This window comes from Lasioglossum baleicum, unplaced genomic scaffold (genome assembly GCF_051020765.1).
Source record: "Lasioglossum baleicum unplaced genomic scaffold, iyLasBale1 scaffold0073, whole genome shotgun sequence".
Classification (NCBI taxonomy): domain Eukaryota; kingdom Metazoa; phylum Arthropoda; class Insecta; order Hymenoptera; family Halictidae; genus Lasioglossum; species Lasioglossum baleicum.
The window spans coordinates 180001-192500 of record NW_027469133.1 but is presented as its reverse complement, the minus strand read 5'-3'; the positions used below and the strand labels follow the sequence as shown (position 1 = coordinate 192500).

Below are 12500 nucleotides of genomic sequence, written 5' to 3'. Positions count from 1 at the left end.
GTGGGACGAATGACCGCTGCCAGAGCCGACTGTGAGTCCCGCTCTCTATTTGTATCGGGTTCGCGTATAACCAAGAGCACGAAACGTTGCTGCGCCGCACGCGGTGTTCGTTGACGACGGAACGTATATTTATTATAATATTATACATTCGCCAGAGCGGACCGGCTCGTGATGCTCGCTTTTGTAAAGCAGTCGTGAGTCTGACACCCTACTCCGTGCGTGTGGCCCAATAGTGCGCATCGCGAGAGCTTGGGACGAATGACCGCTGCCAGAGCCGGCTGTGAGTCCGCTAATCTGTCGAATAAAATAAAAATATGGTAATATCGTTCCGACGAAAAACGGTGTTCCGAGAGGACCGGCCGTGACGCTCGCTATAAAGCCAATGGCGCGATTATTCCCGACGACACCCTACTCTCTGTGTGGCCCAATAGTGCGCGCAGACGAGCTTGGGACGAGAACGGGGATCGCGCCTACGGCCAGAGCCGGCTCGCGAGTCCGCTTGTATCGGAATTTATCGTTACCTCGAGCACACACCAACATTTTATGGAAATGTGTTTTATACGGGAAGTGGACCGGCTCGTGAAGCTCGCTTTTAAAGCAGTCGTGAGTCTGACACCCTACTCCGTGCGTGTGGCCCAATAGTGCGCATCGCGAGAGCTTGGGACGAATGACCGCTGCCAGAGCCGGCTGTGAAGTCCTCCGTTCTCACATCATTCCAAATGAAATGGAAGTGAAGAGGAGAGGAATATTATTACATCTCTGGATCCAGTATCGGGTTGTCTTACGATCCCCGTCGTTTTCAGAGAATATATATTCATCTCCGCGTTTTCCACGTTAACGGTTTTTCAATGTACTGTTCGCCCGGCCGTCGGATACGTGTTGCGTATCTGACGGTTTTTTTTTTCCGTTTCCACGGACGACGATAGTGTCGTCCTTAAAACGACGCCTGAACGAATCTCCTTCGCGCGCTGGTTGGAGCGTTCAGGTACAATGCGTTCTTACGAACCGCAGAACAAGAGACATATACATATATTGATTTGTAAATCAAAAATATATACGATTACCCTGAACGGTGGATCACTTGGCTCGTGGGTCGATGAAGAACGCAGCTAATTGCGCGTCAACGTGTGAACTGCAGGACACATGAACATCGACATTTCGAACGCACATTGCGGTCCACGGATACAATTCCTGGACCACGCCTGGCTGAGGGTCGTTTACGTAACCATAAACTGCTTGCGTTGCTCTTGTAAGTCCCCGCCGTCGCTTACCTCTCCAAATATATTTTTGGAGGGCGCCAAAGAGCGTTTCGGAGTCGGGTTGTAAAGATGCTACGTACGAGCGAATGATGGGCGTTTCGTCGGCGTTTGTCGCGGTTCTGTGAAAATTGCCAATTTTTGCATTGCGTCTTATAAACACATACAAACATATATATCTAGTTTCCACGAGAGGCGAAGTAGGGATTGGTATTTCTTACGTTCGGACTTGCGTGAGTGTTTTTACGGTGTCGTGAGTCGTATTGAAAATACGACCGCCCGTAAGGCACCGCTTCGACGAGGATCTCCAAATCTCTCACCTTCTCTGCGAAACGATTCGCCTTGCGGAAAGAAGCGTTTCCACTCATGAACATTTAACGCGCTCCCGACGTCGCCTGAAATGATGCGTATATACGAAAGAGGTATATTTACAAGAGTCTCGCGAGACTACAGAGATGGACACACAAATTATAAAAGAAAGAAAGAATACTGTGTGGCACACAGAGTGTGTGTGGTGTGGCAATGTTAAGCCCCAGGGAGAGAATATGCCTGTGCGTGGATGAGTTTCTTAACTCTACGTTATAATTGCCATACGGCGGAGGGTCGTCGTTGCCGGCGATTTCGACAAACACACATTCCTTTTCGAGTCTTCGAGGGAAGAGACGAAAGAGATCTCTCGTTCTATCGCGAACGCTTTGATGATCGATGGACAGCGGAGCAAAGCGCAGCAATGTGCGGGATGAGCACGTCGTACTTGATCGGGTCGGAATTATTCCCCGTCGTCGACGTGTCCTCGCTAATCTGTGCGATTGCCATTCCATCGCCACGTTCGCGTTGAATCGTATTGATGACGGCCTATGTGCGTCTTGAGATCTTACTCTCTTTCTCTCGTGTCTCTAATTTGGTTTTGCGTTTGATCGATGATAAATCGTTTCGTGCGCAACGTTTCTGTACCCCCGTGGTTTTTGGTTCAATTATATAGAAGTAGAGAGAAAAAGAAATCCCACCGGGTTATATGTATTATTATTTTTTTTTTTTAATAATATGTATACTCCTCTATTGGCGAGGCTTATTTCGAACTTGATTGTCACACGACGCAAAAGACACACTTGTGTGTTCACGCACGGAACAGCACCGCGGAGAGAGAAAAGGTATATCCAATGATGAAAACCTTTATGTCGGTCGCCCCATGTCTTTTCTTTTCTTCATTGTCGATTCGTGCGGAACCGCGCGATCTGTCGGTCGTCCAGTCCCCGAAAGTTCTTTTCGACGGACGTTAAAGTTAACCGGCCAGATCGTCTAGCGAGAGTTTCCGATCGACGAGAGATGAAGAAAGAATTATATTGACACTTTGGTGTGGCGCATAAGGCATATATCGGTTTTTTGTTTACCTTTTTCTCTCTTCTGTCGTGTAGTGTTGTTTCGTTTTCTTTTTTTTTCTTTTTTTTTTGTGCTTTGTACGTTTTCGCGAGTACTACTTTTACGCTCTTTCGGCCGAAACACACAAAATTTTGTATCACGTACGACGACCTCAGAGTAGGCGAGATTACCCGCTGAATTTAAGCATATTACTAAGCGGAGGAAAAGAAACTAACAAGGATTTCCTTAGTAGCGGCGAGCGAACAGGAATTAGCCCAGCACTGAATCCCGCGGTTCTGCCGTTGGGAAATGTAGTGTTCAGGAGGGTCAATTTATCCCGAGACGTCGAACCGCGTCCAAGTCCATCTTGAATGGGGCCATTTACCCGTAGAGGGTGCCAGGCCCGTAGCGACTGGTACGCGTTTCGGGAGGACCTCTCCTTAGAGTCGGGTTGCTTGAGAGTGCAGCCCTAAGTGGGTGGTAAACTCCATCTAAGGCTAAATATGACCACGAGACCGATAGCGAACAAGTACCGTGAGGGAAAGTTGAAAAGAACTTTGAAGAGAGAGTTCAAGAGTACGTGAAACCGTTCAGGGGTAAACCTGAGAAACCCAAAAGATCGAATGGGGAGATTCATCGTCGACGAGGCTGGCTTCCGTTGGTGCGCAGATAGCCCGTAATGGGCCACTTCGGTGGTTCCAGTGCGAGGGTACACCATCTTCGGCAAATGTTCCGGTCGCGTAGTCGTGCACTTCTCCCTTAGTAGAACGTCGCGACCCGTTGCGTGTCGGTCTACGGCTCGAGTTGTTGCCTGTCGTGTCGCCTTCGTGCGCACACGGCAGACGCTCGATCGCCTGGCCGGCTGCGTGACGGTACTCTGACGGTATCGGGCCGCAACCAATCCATTTTCGAATGTGTGTGCGTCAGGCCCGCCGCAAGCTCGGTTAGTTTGTCACCCGGATGGTACGGACCTAGCGCCGGCTCCGGGCCTAACCAGCTGTTAGCAGGCGGTGTCCTCGGACTGGCCAAGCTTTGAATTACCGGTCAGCGACGCTACTGCTTTGGGTACTCTCAGGACCCGTCTTGAAACACGGACCAAGGAGTCTAACATGTGCGCGAGTCATTGGGACATGTAAACCTAAAGGCGCAATGAAAGTGAAGATCGTACCTTAGCGTCGATCAAGGGAGGATGGGCCGCGTCACGATGCGGCCTCGCACTCCCGGGGCGTCTCGTTCTCATTGCGAGAAGAGGCGCACCCAGAGCGTACACGTTGGGACCCGAAAGATGGTGAACTATGCCTGGTCAGGACGAAGTCAGGGGAAACCCTGATGGAGGTCCGTAGCGATTCTGACGTGCAAATCGATCGTCGGAACTGGGTATAGGGGCGAAAGACTAATCGAACCATCTAGTAGCTGGTTCCCTCCGAAGTTTCCCTCAGGATAGCTGGCACTCGCTCGTTCTCTTTTGATGAACGTGTGCGAGTCTCATCTGGTAAAGCGAATGATTAGAGGCCTTGGGGCCGAAACGACCTCAACCTATTCTCAAACTTTAAATGGGTGAGATCTCTGGCTTGCTTGGATCAATGAAGCCACGAGATTATATTGGATCAGAGTGCCAAGTGGGCCAATTTTGGTAAGCAGAACTGGCGCTGTGGGATGAACCAAACGCAGAGTTAAGGCGCCTAAGTCGACGCTTATGGGATACCATGAAAGGCGTTGGTTGCTTAAGACAGCAGGACGGTGGCCATGGAAGTCGGAATCCGCTAAGGAGTGTGTAACAACTCACCTGCCGAAGCAACTAGCCCTGAAAATGGATGGCGCTGAAGCGTCGCGCCTATACTCCGCCGTCAGCGGCAAGTGAGGTTGACGTTAGCTTTTTTTAAAGGCGCGTCTTCCATGAAGCTCTGACGAGTAGGAGGGTCGCGGCGGTGTGCGCAGAAGGGTCTGGGCGTGAGCCTGCCTGGAGCCGCCGTCGGTGCAGATCTTGGTGGTAGTAGCAAATACTCCAGCGAGGCCCTGGAGGACTGACGTGGAGAAGGGTTTCGTGTGAACAGCCGTTGCACACGAGTCAGTCGATCCTAAGCCCTAAGAGAAATCCTATGTAGATGAGGTGTCCTAAGAGAGAGCAAAATATCATTTAATGATAAACAAAAACACACACCCATCGGGCGAAAGGGAATCCGGTTTCTATTCCGGAACCCGGCAGCGGAACCGCTTACCAATCGGGCCCTCGTAAGAGTGTTCGTCGGGGTAACCCAAAATGACCTGGAGACGCCGTCGGGAGATCCGGGGAGAGTTTTCTTTTCTGTATAAGCGTTCGAGTTCCCTGGAAACCTCTAGCAGGGAGATAGGGTTTGGAACGCGAAGAGCACCGCAGTTGCGGCGGTGTCCGGATCTTCCCCTCGGACCTTGAAAATCCAGGAGAGGGCCACGTGGAGGTGTCGCGCCGGTTCGTACCCATATCCGCAGCAGGTCTCCAAGGTAAAGAGCCTCTAGTCGATAGATTAATGTAGGTAAGGGAAGTCGGCAAATTGGATCCGTAACTTCGGAATAAGGATTGGCTCTGAGGAGCGGGGCGTGTCGGGCTTGGTCGGGAAGCGGGTCTGGCTGACGTGCCGGGCCTGGGCGAGGTGAACACATTGATGGGAATCCGAGCTCGGTCCCGTGCCTTGGCCTCCCGCGGATCTTCCTTGCTGCGAGGCTTTCGTCTAGAACGATCGTCCTCTTCGGCCGCCATTCAACGCTCAGCTCAGAACTGGCACGGACTAGGGGAATCCGACTGTCTAATTAAAACAAAGCATTGCGATGGCCCCCACGGGTGTTGACGCAATGTGATTTCTGCCCAGTGCTCTGAATGTCAACGTGAAGAAATTCAAAAAAGCGCGGGTAAACGGTTAGTCGCGGTGGCTGAGTCCCCTACGTCCGAAAGGCTGGATGGTCCGGGCGTGTGTTTGAAGGAATGTCGTCGGTGCACGTTGTAAGGGAGTCTTCCCCGGTTCCATGCCTCTACTCTAGCGCGGTAAGGGCACCGTCGCCGCAGGCTGACACTCGGGGTGTCATACTGGGGGGGCCCATCGGCCCCCCCAGACCCCCCGATGCGGTCGTAACTATGACTCTCTTAAGGTAGCCAAATGCCTCGTCATCTAATTAGTGACGCGCATGAATGGATTAACGAGATTCCCTCTGTCCCTATCTACTGGGTCCTAGAAGGTCCAGGGTTTTATTCCCTGGTGCGCCAACCCCTCCTCCAAGTGGTAGGACCTGGACACCCTCGGGTGACGAACGGGGCTCTGGTTGGAAGTGCTCTTACGTGAGTGATCGCTTGCGATCACCGTGGCACTCGCAAAATCGGAAAACTCCTCGCCGTGGCAACGACCCACCGGAGCGTAACCCGGTGGTACGTCACGGGAGTGAGACCGAGGGTCTTACCTTAATTGTGTGTCGGACCGCGGGGAGAAAAACCCCTAAACAAATCCCGACCTCTAAGCCGGAGACCGCGGTGAAAGAGGGTCGACGTTCCCTGCACGAACGTCGATGATCGGTGGGAGCACTGATCGCCTAGTGGCTAACCTCAGGGCACCAGGCGAACCCTGTTGTACAAGCCTTCTCCTCGGAAAGGGCGTCACCCGGGGAGTGACCGTTTTTCGTCCCGACTCGTGGGAACAATTATGGACTGCACAAAAATGTTTAAACTTAATACAAAAAATCAAAAAAATAAAAAGACGGAAGGAGAGAAGGCAAAGAAGGTCGGGTGTAAATCGGTGGCAAGGAAAGAGAAAGAGGAAAATGAACCGATTATTATTCCTGTGCTCTCGGACTCTGAGTCCGAGAGTACCTCAGAAAAAGACATCGACTCAGAAATGGAGTTCGAGATGAATACCGAAAAACTGCGTGCTGACTTAACACTGCAGCAGAACGCAAAAGAAAAGGAAATTGGCAATAGCAAAGGAACGAAGAGAAACAAGGCAGATCGTTCCAGCGACTCGGATAGCCCGTCCGAGTCGACTAAGAAAAAAGTCCCTAAAGAGGAAAAACCAGGCACGTCAAAGGAGCTGGACATCTCCGATGACGATAGCGATAGCGGATACTATCCGGCCCAGAGGTTGCGCAGATTCCTCATGACCCTGGTCATGTCGAAGGCACAACTCATGGAAGCCAGGATAGTGATCAATGAAATAGAAGAGCAGGCTAGGTTAACAAATCTAGACCTGCTAGACGTAGAGGATGAGAAAAAAGACCTAGAGAAGGAAAACAGAGAGCTCAAGGAGAAACTCCTTGTGCTCGAGAAAGAAAAATCCCTGGAGGATAAATTCAATGAGCTATCTGCGAAGATAGATAGCCTCGCAGCAGGAAAACAGAGTAGTGGTCAAGAAGCCCCGGCTTCGAAACCACAATTATACTCAGATATAATTAAAGCAGGCAAGAAAACAAAGAAAATCGCAAAGAAGACTGAATTAAGACAGTCGAAACCAATGGCAGCTATCTACCCCGCGAAGGGTAGCAAAATTACAAGTAGTGAGGAAACGAAAAGGGCCCTGACCGAATGTGTCAACCCTACTAAGCAGAACATAAGGATCCGGAACCTGAAGAAAATAGGGAACTCCGGAATCCTAATAGAGACCGAAACAAAGGAGGACCTTGAGCAAGTCCTCCTAAACAAAAAGCTAAGGGAAAAAGTAGAGATCGGTTCAATCCCGAAAAGGAAACCGAAAATTATTATTTTCGGTGTACCCTCCGAAGTATCGGAGGCTAATTTAATGGAAGCGATAGAAAAGCAAAACCTCGAGCTGGCCTCGGGAGAGAAACTTGAAGAAGAGTTTAAACTCCTCTTCAAGACAGGGAAAAAAGAAAGAGAAGTCACCAACTGGGTGGCAGAGGTGTCCCCGAAGACCCGGAAAATCCTTCTGGCAAGGAACCGGGTATTCGTAGGTTTCAATGCACACGGGATAAAAGATTACATTGTGGCGAGTCGCTGCTTCAAATGCCAAGCATTTGGGCACGTCTCAAAACATTGCAAAGCAAAAAGTGACACATGTGGGCACTGTGGCAGAGATGGGCACGTTTTTAAGGACTGCCCAAATAAAACAGAGAAACCAACTTGCATAAATTGCAAGAGAGCAGGCAAAGCAGCCAACCATGGCCTAAGAGACAGTAACTGTCCTGCGTACAAACACGCAATAGAGACATGCCTCAGTCGCACAGACTTTGGCAATGACGAGAAAACGTAGAGGCTCCACTACTTTCATACCCACCCTGACGATCCTCGCAGGCGATACCCCAACAACCGGGTATTGTGATCGTAGGGTGTAATCGGCGAAACGGCCTGAAAACCGCGCCCAACCTGCTAGAGATCGAGCGTTAAGCTGGTAACTCCGCCTCCTCGTGGCCCCCGCTGGAAACGTCCCTGCGTCGGTTACCATGCTGACCTGGGGACGGCCAAGCGAGTTACTTTCCGTATGGAACGGTCTACCCTATTGATGATCCAGAAATGGTGAGAGAGGGGTTTTTCCAAGTTCAGTCCATGTCATCTACGGACTTACTCTTCGCAGGTGTTGAGTTAGAAGTATGGCCATTTTGGCCGCTCTTTCCGGTATGGGGGAAACCCCGGGGTACGGATACTCCCTTCGGGGGGTTGAGCAATACTAAATGTCCCTATCTACTGGCGGGGACAGCTGAAGGCCTTCTCGTGGGTTCGAGAAGAGCGCCTCTGGCGTCCTACGCATGATGTATGTACTCACTGAGCTGCCGTGGTGCCGGTGGCTATGACCCAAAGTGAGAAACGACCAGCTTTTGCTCGGTTCGTTTGCTGGTACGTAGAAGAACTAGACGTACCAGCGTGCCAGCCAAATCGCAAGGTGGATGCGATGGCGTGTGAGGAAGGCGATTGAGTGCATCTATCGGATGTATCTTGTGTTTTGTACTCTTTCGAAAGCAACACGCTGCTGGTACTTGGAAAACATGCACGTGTGTAGCGACTTGCTAAGGGATGGGCTCTGATTCCCCGGAGAGGCCGAAGTTGTAAAGGGACACTATGTGTCCTAGCTGCGCTTGAGCCTCCACGTGGTCCCGCTGGATGGCAGGCTCTTCGGAGTCGAGCGAACGAAACGAAGCGCAGTGGAGTGGAGGAGATAACCACTCAAAGTCCACGTCTCCCACGTGTTAGCCGTGCGTGGCGACCCTTGTCGTCGGAAAAGAGGAGCCTGGGATCTGAGGGGGCCCACCTCTGCGGGGGTGACGTCGCCCAACACGTACCTTCGGCCTCGGCTTCGGCTAGATGGGCGGCTAGGCGAAAAAGTAACCCTATACCTAGTCAATCGGCTTGGAAGCTCCATTAGACTCGGTCGAAGTGGAATTCCGCAGGGCGAGGAAGTGGATGGTGGTTGAGTAATTGGCCACCAATATATCCGCTGACTATATTCTGGGTGATGCATCAACTTAGCGGGACATTCGGTCCCGCGGTTCCATTTGAGGGTCCAAGGAGGCCGGTGCACGCAGCGGAACGAAGTGAGTCTTATTTCATATGGATACACGAAATAAAAAACGGCGAGTCAAGTCGACGGGACCAGTGCCAGATGAAACTGAGCATGAAGTCGTCGCAGCAGGGGTGGCGGTAGCTGGAACCAGCGGAACTGCCTCTGTGTCAGTCAAAATCGAGAGGACCGAGGACGAGCTACAAGTTAGCCAGCCTAGCGTGACCCTCGAGAGGTGCGATGCACAGAAGGAGAAGGCGATAGCACCAGACGGGAAACCGAAGTGCAAGCCGGCTCCGAAGTCGAAGAAGGAGAGCTCCTCTCAGTCCGGGGAGGGCTCTAAGGAGCAGAGGCAGGTTGTCAACCTCGCCAATGCGAAAGGCAAAGAGCTCCAAGGGGGCAAAAACCCGAAGAGCGAACTCCGCCAAAAGAAGGCAGGGATTGTCCCTTCTTCTAAAAAGGACACGCAAACCGTCAACGGCGCACCAGCCAAGACGGGGAGCAAGCGACTGGGAGGGAAACCGGTGGAGGCGGTTTCCGGGCCCATAGCACGGGCCCTCGATCTCATAAGAGGCGAGGGCTTCAAGCAGGTCGCGGCCATCACGAGGTGTTGTGCCCTTGAGAAATCGAGGATCACAAAAGACGCCTCGGCTGCGATCGTGCAACACGCTAATACGCTCAACGAGCTGGTCCAGGAGCTTATTCATCGGAATAGCTTCCTCGAAGGACAGCTTGCAGCGGTCAGGGCAGATAGAGCTAGACCGTCTGGAGAGAGCGTAGCGACCGAGTCGCGGACCGCCCCGCGGTCCAAAGCGACCGGTATAGCTGGACAGCGTGCTCACTCGACCTACGCTCAGGCAGTGAAGGTCGAGTGCCGAAAGGTCTCCCCAGACGCGGTAAAGCCACCACAACATGTGGTAAGGATCTTTCCGCCGAAGGGCAAAGAGCAGAGCAGCGAAGCGACTAAGCGGACTGTTCTTGCTCTAGTGAAACCTGCGAAGGAGAAGATCCGCGTGAGGTCAGTCCGACTCATCCACTCCGGTGGCATCGTAGTCGAGACCGAGCGCAAGGAGGATCTTCAAGCCTTCACGGGGAGTAAGGGGCTGAAAGATAAAGGACTCTCGGTCTCTACGCCAACGAAACGGAACCCGTCACTGATAGTGTACGATGTTCCGAAGACGATGGCGAGAGAGGAGGTTGCATCCAATCTGTGGAAGCAGAACCTCACCGAGATGACTCAGAAAGAGTTTGCCTCTAACCTGAAGGTCGGTTACCAAGCCGGTCCCAAAGGCAGGGAGGCGACCAACTGGGTCATAGACGTCAGTCCGCAGGTTCGCCAGCGGCTGAAAAGTGGGGAAGGCCGGGTTTACGTTGGATGGTCAGCTTGTCGTGTACAGGACTATGTCACCGTTACCCGGTGCTTCAAATGCCAGAAGTTTGGCCATACGGCCAAACGTTGCAAGAACAAAGACGATGTCTGCGGTCACTGCGCCGAAAAGGGGCATACCTTTGCCACGTGTAGCAAGAGGAGTGGACAACCGGTCTGCTCTAATTGTAAGGAACGTGGTAAGCCGCACGGACATAAGTCCAGAGACAAGCTGTGCGCGTCCTATCAGGCCGCGTTACAGCAAGTTTTAGCTCGGACCGATTATGGTTGAGAGCGCCGAAGACAGACGACGGTCTCAGAGGTCGATTCGAATCGTGCAGCATAATATGCAGCGCGCTCGGATCGTTACCGATGAAATCAGATCTTTGCTGCATGCGAGAGGAGTTGATGTGTTGTTAGCTCAAGAGCCGTACAGCTGGGAAGGCAGAATGCCTGGGCTGCAGCGGACTACGAAGCTGGTTGCGGAAGGGGAACGACCGTCGGCAGCGATAGCTGTAACGAGTCGGGACTTGACCGTGACCAAGTTAGCACATCTGTGCGACACACATCTATCCTGCGCGTGCGTCAATGGCAATTTCGGTGTTTTTCACCTGGTCAGCCAGTACTTTCAATTCTCCGAGGAGATTGAACCAAGTCTGGCTCGACTTGAGACAGTTCTTGCGGCATTGAGCCACAGCCGAACCGTGATCGCAGCGGACGTCAACGCTAAGTCTCCCCTGTGGGGCAGTGCAACGACGGACGCGAGAGGCCGAATACTCGAAGAGTTCGTGGCCCGGCACGGCTTGGTTGTGTTGAACGAGACTGGTAGTATGCCCACGTACTCCAGTCCTTCGGGAGAGTCCTTTATAGATGTCACACTTGCGACACCCGACATGTCCGACAAAGTGCGAGGATGGAAAGTCCATAAGGACTTGACTTCCAGCGACCACCGAGTCATACAATTTTCGTTGCAGTTCTCAGCCACGGTTGGTAACCGGCACCGCGAAGGGCGGTTCCACCTGGATAGTGCGAACATGCAAAAATTCGATAGAGCGCTGCTGGAGAGCAAGAGGAATTTAACCCTCCGACCAAATGGTCGCGAGGAGGTTGAACAACTAGCACAGGAATTCGAGAGATCGATTGTCCATGCGTGCGAATCCTCTATGCGAACCAAGCAGTGGCACTCCAAGTCAGTCCCATGGTGGACACCTGAATTGACGAGACGGAAGAAGCGCGTCAACAGATGTAGACGCGCCTTCCAGAACCCGAGTTGTTCGGAGGAGGAGAAGGCGGCCCGACGAGCTGAGTATCTCGTGCAGAGAAAGGCGTACTCGGCCGCCGTGAGAGTTGCGAGGTATCAAAGCTGGAAAGACTTTGTTACCGAGCAAGGGAACAATGAACCCTGGGGACTTGTTTACAAGATCGCCAGGGACAAGCTGAATGTTGAGACAGCGGTCTCCAACATCAGCACGAGCGAAGGACACACGATGGACTGGGAATCCACTGCGTTGGCGCTGCTGGAGTCGTTAGTTCCGGACGATTCGTCTGTGAGCGACACTCCCGAGCAAGCGCAGCTTAGACTGGAAGCCACTACCGAGCCGACGACTGAAGACGATCCTGCCTTCACTCGTTGGGAGCTTGACGAAGCGGTGAAAAGTCTTAAGCAACGCAAGTGCCCGGGCCTGGACAGAATAGAGCCGGAAGTATTGAAACGCTCCGCCGGAATACTCCGTGTCGAGTTGCTTCGGCTCTATAACAGCTGCCTTGAGTATGGGGTCTTCCCCTCCAGGTGGAAAGTCGGCTCTATCAGAACTATTCTGAAAGGGCACGGCAAACCGGAGACGGAGGTGAAGTCCTATCGACCTATTTGCCTACTATCCGTAGTAGGCAAAGTCCTTGAGAAGCTGATCGCTAGACGGTTAGCTGATTTGTTCCTACGCCATGAACATGCGTCTGACCGGCAATACGGATTTAGACCGGAGCGATCTACGGAAGATGCCGTAGTAAAGCTCAGGAGTCTGGTGTCCGGCTGCGAAGACAGGTATGTCA

At 52.4% G+C, this 12500-nt stretch overlaps 1 non-coding gene and 1 pseudogene across 1 annotated transcript; both read left to right on the top strand.

Moving 5' to 3' along the window:
- The first annotated feature begins 1061 nt into the window (after nt 1-1061).
- On the top strand, nt 1062-1216 carry LOC143219776 (5.8S ribosomal RNA). The gene has a single exon (XR_013011448.1). It is a non-coding gene; the product is annotated as a 5.8S ribosomal RNA (ribosomal RNA).
- Nucleotides 1217-2782: 1566 nt separating this feature from the next.
- LOC143219799 (large subunit ribosomal RNA) lies at nt 2783-5847 on the top strand (annotated as a pseudogene).
- Nucleotides 5848-12500: the final 6653 nt, after the last annotated feature.